The 9165-nt window shown below is 46.3% G+C and overlaps 1 pseudogene; it reads left to right on the top strand.

Annotated features, from left to right (window-relative positions):
• Positions 1–1266: 1266 nt before the first annotated feature.
• On the top strand, positions 1267–1364 carry LOC139030083 (U6 spliceosomal RNA; annotated as a pseudogene).
• The last annotated feature ends 7801 nt before the right edge of the window (positions 1365–9165 follow it).

Genomic DNA, 9165 nt, shown 5'->3' on the forward strand with positions numbered 1-9165 from the left:
TAGACACGGATTTGACGTCAGCCCCTGCGGAGACCCGCCCGCGCTCAGCACGCAGGCCGCTGTCAACGCGAGCCCACGACCAGCCCCCACCACCGCCCGCTGCGCTCTCACCCGGCGGCCTTCCTGCTGCTCCCAGAACCGACCGCACGCGGCCTGACCCCAGGGCCTTTGCTCAACCTAGCGTGTGCGTGCTCAGTCAGCCGTGTCCGACTCTGTGCGACCCCATGGACTGCAGTCCGCCAGGCTCCTCCGTCCATGGGATCCTCCAGGCAAGAACACTGAAGGGGGTTGCCGTGCCCTCCTCCAGGGGATCTTCCCCACGCAGGGATCGGACCTGCGTCTCTTTGTCTCCTTCATTGGCAGGTGAACTCCTTCCCACTAGCACCACCTGGGAAGCCCTCACAATCTAGAGGGCACAGCGGATCCAGTTAGAACAGTGTCTCTCCGGTCACTTCCAGGGGTGAAGGGAAAACAGCCTTTATTTGTGAGACTTTATTTTATCGGAGTGTGGTTGATTTAGTGTTGTGTTAGACTCAGGTGTACAGCAGTGATTCAGTTATACACACACACATACATTCTGTTTCAGATTCTTTTCCATGATGGTTCCTCACAGGATATTGAACCGAGTTTCCTGTGCTCCACAGTGGGGCCCTGTTGTTTATCCATCCTATATATAATGGCTGACATCTGCTGACCCCAAAACTCCCAATCCTTCCCGCCCCCACCCCTTGGCAATCACGAGTCTGTTCTCTACGTCTGAGTCTGTTTATGTTTCACAGATAAGTTCATTTCTGTCATATTTTAGATTCCACATATCACTGATATCCCAGGGTATTTGTTTTTCTCTTTCTGACTTACTTCACTTAGTATGATCATCTCTAGGTCCATCCATGTTGGTGCAAATGGCATTATTTCATTTCTTAAATGGCTGAATAGTAAACTTATCTTTATTTTTTATTAATGTTTTAAATTATTTTTCCAGGTGTCTTGAGAAATACTGGGCATATGTCATTGTATAAAAATTAGGGGGGAGAGATAAATTAGGAGTCTGGGATTAATATATACACACATGTGTGTATAAAATAAACAACAAAGATTTACTCTACAGCACAGGGAACTATATTCAATATCTTGCAATAAACCATAATGGAAAAAATAAAAAAAGAATACAGATATATACATATATATGTATAACTGAATCACTTGCTATACACCAGAAGCTAACACAATATTGTAAATCAAGTAAACTTCAATTTAAAAATTACCGTGCTCACTTCGGCTGCACATATACCAAAACTGGAACGATCCAGATAAGATTAACATGGCCCGGGCTGAAAGAAATTCATGAAGCATTCCACATTTTTAGAGTCTTTCAAAGGGCAGAAAGTCTTGGGACTTCCCTGGTGGTACGGTGGTTAGCACCCAGCGCTTTCACGGCAGGGGGCTCAGCTTCAGTCCCTGACTGGGGAACTAAGATCCCGCAGGCTTCGAGGTGTGGCCCAGAAGAAAAATTTTTTAAAAAGCAGAAATTCTTAATTTTTATGAAGTCCAAATTATCCTTCTTTATTAATTTTTGAATTATGGCTTTTGGAGTAATATCAAAGAGATATTTGTATTAACTCACAGTCAGAAGGACTTTCTGCTAACCTTCCTTCTAGTGGTGTTATATTTTAGATTCCTTGGACGGCTAATTAAAATTTTGTTACTCTGTAAGTTATGAATTAAACTTTTCTTTTAACATATAAATAAAAAATAAATTAAAAATTACCTCTAATGAGCCTATTTCAATTTTAAGAAGCAGGGAGTCCACTGAATTTTTTAAAGAAACTGTTATGGAGGGAATCACATAGACAATAACATTAATGGGTGGGTATACAGAAGGAGTTTTGAGAGGACTGGAATTTGGTGACTGTCATTCTGGCAGCACAGATAATCTTCCTAAAACGCAGATCTGAGAAGGAGCCGCTGCTGTTTAGAATGCTGCCCTCTGGGGAGGAGAAATAGGTTACTCACGGTGCTGGCATTCGATACAAATCTGACCCCAGGTCCCCTCTGGAACCTTCTTCTTTTACAATATTTATTTACATGTATTTATTTGGCTGCGCTGGGTCTTAGTTGCGACGTGTGGGCTCTAGTTCCCTGACCAGGGATCGAACCTGGGCCCCCTGCTTTGGAAGCGCACTGTCTTAGCCACTGGGCCGCCAGGGAAGCCCCGCCCAAAGCCTTCTGGCCGGTTTCCCGCCCCCTCTCACTCCGTGACTGTACCAGACGCAGGTGCCCACCCCTCACCGGTCCCCACCGGGCTCCCCACAACCTGTGGGCCTGGGAGGACTGGGAGGTGATGCACATGGTGGGTCTTTTGCTCTTACCTTCGCTCTCATCCGGGGGAACTCGGCCCCGGCCCCTCTTGGCCCCAGGCTGACGGGGTCTCTTCCTTGGGGCTGACGACACACCTGGAGGGGCAGACGGAACACCCGTTAAGGGAGGGCTATTCTGGCTCCGAGACCGGGTCAGAGCCGGGCTAAGCGGAAGCTGGGCTAACCGGAAGTTCGGCTAACCGGAAGTTCGGTAAGTGCCACTAGGCTCCTGTGGTGAGCTCCATCAACACGATGGAGAAGGTAGGGGCTGTGGGGGGAACAGGGCTGGGGTCTCCTGTTCTAGTTCATCTTCAGGGTTATTTATTTTCATTTAAAATCCAATTTTATTCATTTGTTTTGAACAGGCGACACATTCAAAGGTTCAAATAGGCAGGCAGTGAAAAGACTTCCCTCTGGACGGCGTGGAGAAAAAGGAACCCTCCTACACTGTGGGTGGGGATGTAAATGGGTGGGGGTGATCTCTGTGGAAATAGGCCGGAGGTTCCTTAAAACACTACGTGTAGAGTTACCACATGATCTGGCAATCCCATGTCTTGGCGGTGATAGGGAAGAGACAAAAACCATAATTCGAAAAGATCCATGCACCCCTATGTTCATAGCAGCACTATTCGGAATAGCCAAGACATGGAAGCAACCTAAACATCCACTGATAGATGAATGGATGAAGGAAATGTGGGGCATATGTACAATGGAATATTACTCAGCCATAAAAAAGAATGAAATGATGCCATTTGCAGCAACATAAATGAACCCAAAGATTGTCATACTAAATGAAGCCAGACGAAGACAAATATCATATGACATTGCTTATATGTGGTCTAAAAAATATGCAAATGAACTTATTTGCAAACAGAAACAGACCCACAGACATAGAAAACAAACTTATGGCTACCAAAAGGGATGGTGGGGGGCGGATAGATTGTGAGTTTGGGATTAACAGCTACACACTACTATATATATTAATAAAATAGATAAAACAACAAGGTCCTGCTGAATAGCACAGGAAATGATACTAATATCTTGTAATGACTTATAATGGAAAAGAATCTGAAAAGGAATATATATGTGTGGAAAACTGAATCACTTTGCTGTAAATTTGAAACTAACACAGCATTGTAAATTAACCTATATTTCAACTTAAAAATTTATACAAATTTTAAAAATGTGAAAAAAAGGACCTCTCCCCATTCTGTGGTACCCAGTTTCCTTCTTAAGAAGCAACCAGTGATACAGGCAACACTTTCTGTTTATTCATAGAGTTATGGACACACAAGTAGATACATGTATAAATGTCCCATTTTTCCTGCAAAATGTAGTGTACTAAACCCACTGTTCTGTATCTTCTCTTTTCCCACCAAAATATATTTTGGAGATCATGCCATATTGGAATTTAAAATACTTCTGTGTTCCTTTTTTTCCCCCATGTCCTTCAATTATTTTTCTTTATTTTTTATCTTTAGTTTGATTAAAGCTAATTTTTTGGTAGATCTTCATTTACAAGAACCTTAGAATGATAGTTATCCTCACATATGAATGTAGCCCCTTTACATACATTACACAGCATATGGCCTGTGCTCCTTCTTAATAGCTATGTAGTATTCCATTTTATGAATTAAACCATAAATAATTAAAAAATAATGCTATTATGAATTATTATTATTCATGTGGGTGCATGCCTGTGTTGTATCTAGAATTGATGAGTAAAAATCTTTTTTTTTTTTTTTTTTGTTTGTTTGTTTGTTTTGTCTTGCTGTAAGGCTTGCAGAATTTTAGTTCCCTGACCAGGGATTGAGCCTGGGCTGAAGCAGTGAACACGCCAAGTCCTAACCACTAGACAACCAGGGAATTCCCAACAAGTAAAAAAAATATTTCTTAAAAAAAAAAAGAAATAAAAGGAATAATTCTATTTTCTTTATTTTAACATTAATTTTTATTGGCATATAGTTGCTTTACAACATTGTGTTAGTTTCTGCTGTGGAGAAAAGTAATGAAATGATGAGTGCGATGGAATAAATGTTGCTATTTTGTCTACTTTTGTCTCTTTTTAAACTTTCCAACCACACTATCCTCTACCCATCACTTCACACACTGAAGGCCAAAGCCATCTTTCTGCACTGTGCATCTGACCACATCTTCCTTTCTCTCTTTTAAAAAAATATTTTAAAATTTTATTTTTGGCTGTGCTGGGTGTGGACTTTCCCCAGTTGTGGGGAGCCGTGGCTTCTCTTGTTTGGACCGTGGGCTTTAGAGCGAGGGTTCAGCAGTGGTGGTGTATGGGCTTAACTGCCCGCAGCACGCGGGATCTTTCCAGATCAGGGATGGGACCCGTGTCCCTTACACTGGCGCATGGATTCTTATCCACTGTACCACCAGGGAAGTCCCCTCCTTTTATTTCAAACTCCACTGTCCCCTGGCGGAAGGGCGTGGCGGGGTGGGGGAGACTCAGAAAGAAGTGATCTTTAATTTTAAATAATAATTTTTCACCCTAATCTTGTTCAATTCCTACCACATCCAGGGTGGCAGGCGCCTCTCAGCTTCAGGAGAAGAAAATGAAACATTGACAGACCTCTGGTCACTCTGGGTACAGGCTTTCTTTCGGAGGAAGCAGCTCACAGACAATCGTTTTACTGCAAAGCACCCCTGCTTGGGATCATGAGTGAGAAACAACATCTCAGAAACCATGGGCGACAGACTCTGAGCGAAGTGCCCCAGGGGTTCCCCCACCAAAGCCCCACAGCCATGGGCAGCCTGCACGGGGTCTGTAGCCCTCGAGGCCCCTCTGTCCATGGGGTTCCCCAGGAACCCCACTGGAGCGGGCTGCCATTCCCTCCGCCAGCGGATCGTCCGGACCCCGGGATCACACCCACGTCTCCCGCGTCGCAGGCGGGTTCTTTACCATCTGAGCCCCCCGGGGAAGCCCGTTCTGTTTCTCCGGCCGCGTTCAAAGCGGTCCACAGCACGACTCCCCGACGAGGACGCGGAAGACAAACGAGTTTTCCGTTGTTGCGAGCCGACCGGTTTCCTATCAGGCAGATCTTGGAGCTCCGGCTTCCCAGGGGCGGACATACCTGACCCATTCGTCACGGGATCGCCTTTCCTTACAGCTAATCCCCCGACAGCTGCATGGGCCCGGTGCTCGCAGGCCGGGTCTGAGCCGTGCGTGAAGGCCACAGAGGCCCGCGTCCCCGCCTTGATCGCCCGGCAGCTGCCGCCAGACTGCCCGTAAGGGGGCTGCCGTTCATCACCGCGAGCTCCGAGGAACCCGTCAGGGATGCGGGCGGGAGCCAGACGCCCCGGCCTGGCGATTCCTAAAGGCCCTCCGGAGGAAAGGCGGGAGGGTCCGCGACACCCCGGCCCGCCCTGCAGCCTGCCCTGCTTGTGGAGCAAACCCTTTCACCCACCATGATGCTTTCACAGCACACGCTCAGGTCTTTCCGAAATCCGGGCTGTGTGCGGCTGGCGCTTCGGAAATGGGGAAACCTAGGACTCGGGAAGAGGCGTCTAGTAGTAGCGGTGTTAGTCACCCAGTCGTGTCTGACTCTTTGCCACCCCAGGACTGGAGCCCACCAGGCTCCTCTGTCCATGGGATTCTCCAGGCAAGGATAGTGGAGTGGGTTGCCACGCCCTTCAGTATTCTTGCCTGGAGAATTGTATGGATGCGGAGCCTGGCGGGCTATGGTTCACGGGTGTTTTTTGTGGGATAGACAGGGCAGAGCACAAGGACAGAGTGAGCTTTAACAAAACACAACAAAACCCCCACAAAATTGAAAGTCCACAAGACTCTGGTATTACAGCATCTGCCTACAATTCAGGAGACCCAGGTTCAATCCGTGGGGCGGGAAGATCCCCTGGAGGACATGGCAACCCAGTCCAGTGTTCTTGCCTGGAGAATCCCATGGACGGAGGAGCCTGGTGGGCTACGGTCCCTGGGGTCACAAAGAGTCCGACACGACTGAGCGACTTCGCTTTCACTTTTCATGGGGCTTTAGAAACAAAGGTGAAGGGACAGGGGAGGGATAGGCTGAGAGTTTTGGATTAGTATTAATATATATACTGATACTATATAGGGCTTCCTTGGTGGCTCAGTGGTAAAGAATTCATCTGCCAATGCAGGAGACAGAGGCTCCATCCCTGGGTCAGGAAGATCCCCTGGAGAAGGAAATGGCACCCCACTCCAGTACTCTTGCCTGGAGAATCCCTCGGACAGAGGAGTCTGGTGGGCTGCAGTCCATGGGGTCGCACAGCGTCATACACAACTGAGCAACTAACAACAACAGCATATATAGTATATATAGGTTGAAAGCTAGTATATATGACGGATACGCAACAAGGACCTACTGTATAGCACAGGGAACTATATCCAATATCCTGGGATAAACCATATGGAAAAGAATATTTAGAAGAATGTACACACACACACATCAACAACAGCTTTGCAGGTGGCACTAATGGTAAAGAACCGGCATTCCAGTGCAGGAGATATAAGACATGTGGGTTCTATCCCTGGGTCGGAAAGATCCCCTGGAGGAGGGCAGGGCACCCCACTCCAGTATTCTTGCCTGAGAATCCCGTGGACAGAGAAGCCTGGCGGGCTACTGTCCATGGAGTTGCAAAGAGTTGGACACGACTGAAGCAATTGAGCACACACAACAACAAATATATATATATTTGTTGATATATATATATATACATCACTGAGTCACTTTACTGTACATCAGAAATTAAATTAATTCTACTTCAATAAAAAATTAAAAAAGAAAAAACCAGACTTCCGCCTCTTGCGTGTTTTTCCGGACCCTCCCCGATCCTTCTCCACGGTCACCACTCACCTCAACACCCGGCCCACGTCCAGACTGCTCTGTGCCGTGCCAGAGACACATGTGAGGAACCCACATGCACAGACTCACACTCGCGGCCCTCGGGATCCGCATGTCCTCACCCCAGATGGGATGAGAGGGTCCCCAGCTCCCAGGGGTGGAGCGGGAACTTGGACATTGTGGTTAGCATAGAGCTGGGGGCGTGCTAGTGTGGGGGGTGGGGAGAGAGAGAGAGTGTGTGTGTGTGAGTGTGTGACGTTGCCTCGGTCTGGGACGAGGGAGGGACAGGTGGACCACAGAGGACGCTCAGGGCACCGAGATGCTCTGTCTGAGGCTATCACGGTGGGCCCATGTCATTCCACGTCTGTGCAAACCCACATGATGTACAATGATACAGTGAATGGTGACATAAACTAGACTCCGGGGATAGCAAGGTGTCAGCGCAGGCTGATCTGGTGTAACCAACGTCCGGTTTCGGTGGGGGTGTTGATGACAGGGGGCTGGGCGTTTATGGGACAGCAGGTGTAGGGAACCTTCCACCTTTGCTCAATTTTTTAAAAAACCCATCAAATTTCCTCAGTTTTCCCCTCCTGTCCTTTATCTTCGTCAGGATACAATGTTACATTTAGTTGTCATGATTCCTTAGGTACCTCTTAGCCCTGCCAGTTTCTCAGAATTTCCTTGTTTTCTTTTTTATTTTAATTTAACTTTTTGGCCTCGGAGTGCTGGGATCTTAGTTCCCTGACCAAGGATCAGACTCGTGCCCTCTGCACTGGAAGCGCCGAGTCTTAAACACTGGACTCCCAGGGAAGTCTCCCTTTGCTCAGTTTTACTGTGAACCTGATTCCTCTAAAAAATTTATTTTTCATTTAAATTTTGAAAAAGTTTTATTGCACTTGAAAATATGTGGCTTATTTTCAAATATTTTTTGATGTTGATTTTTAACATAATTCCACAGTGGTAAGAGAACAGACTACATGATTTCAATACTTTTAGATCATGAAATTTTTGCACCTTGTTTTATGTCCCTGGATACGTTCCAGTGTCCCTGAATTTATAGTCTATATGAACTTGGATAGCATTAGTCTCCTGCTGTTGTGAGACAATTGTATAAATCTTAATTATGTTGAATTGATTCATAGTCCTCTTCAGATCTATCATATCCTTCTACTTCTCTGTCTATTCATTCTATTAATTTTTGAGAGTTTGATATTGAAACTCCAAATAAAAATCTTACTTTATCTACTTAAAAATAACTGCAATATATGTGAAACTATGTGTAACTTTGGGGCTTCCCTGGTAGCCCAGCTAGTAAAGAAACCACCTGCCATGTGGGAGACCCTGGTTCGATTCCTGTGTCAGAAAGATCCCCTGGAGAAGGGATAGGCCACCCACTCCAGTATTCTTGCCTGGAAAATCCCATGGACAGAAGAGGCTGGTGGGCTACAGTCCATGGGGTCCCAGGGAGTTGGCCCTGACTAAGCACAGCAAAGAAGAAATGGACTAGCCAACATAGTCAACAAAAGAGTCCGAAATGCAGTACTTGGGTGCAATCTCAAAAATGACAGAATGATCTCTGTTTGTTTCCCAGGCAAACCATTCAATATCACGGCAATCCAAGCCTATGCCCCAATCAGTAATGCTGAAGAAGCTGAAGTTGAACGGTTCAATGAGGAACTACAAGACCTTTTAGAACTAACACCCAAAGAAGATGTCCTTTTCATTATAGGGGACTGGAATGCAAAAGTAGGAAGTCAAGAAACACCTGGAGGAACAGGCAAATTTGGCCTTGGAGTTCGGAATGAAGCAGGGCGAAGGCTAATAGGGTTCTTGCCAAGAGAACGCACTGGTCATAGCAAACACCCTCTGCCAACAACACAAGAGAAGACTCTACACACGGACATCACCAGATGGTCAACACCGAAATCAGATTGATTATATTCTTTGCAGTCAAAGATGGAGAAGCTCTA

The sequence above is a fragment of the Odocoileus virginianus genome, chromosome 20, assembly GCF_023699985.2.
Source record: "Odocoileus virginianus isolate 20LAN1187 ecotype Illinois chromosome 20, Ovbor_1.2, whole genome shotgun sequence".
In the NCBI taxonomy this organism is placed as follows: domain Eukaryota; kingdom Metazoa; phylum Chordata; class Mammalia; order Artiodactyla; family Cervidae; genus Odocoileus; species Odocoileus virginianus.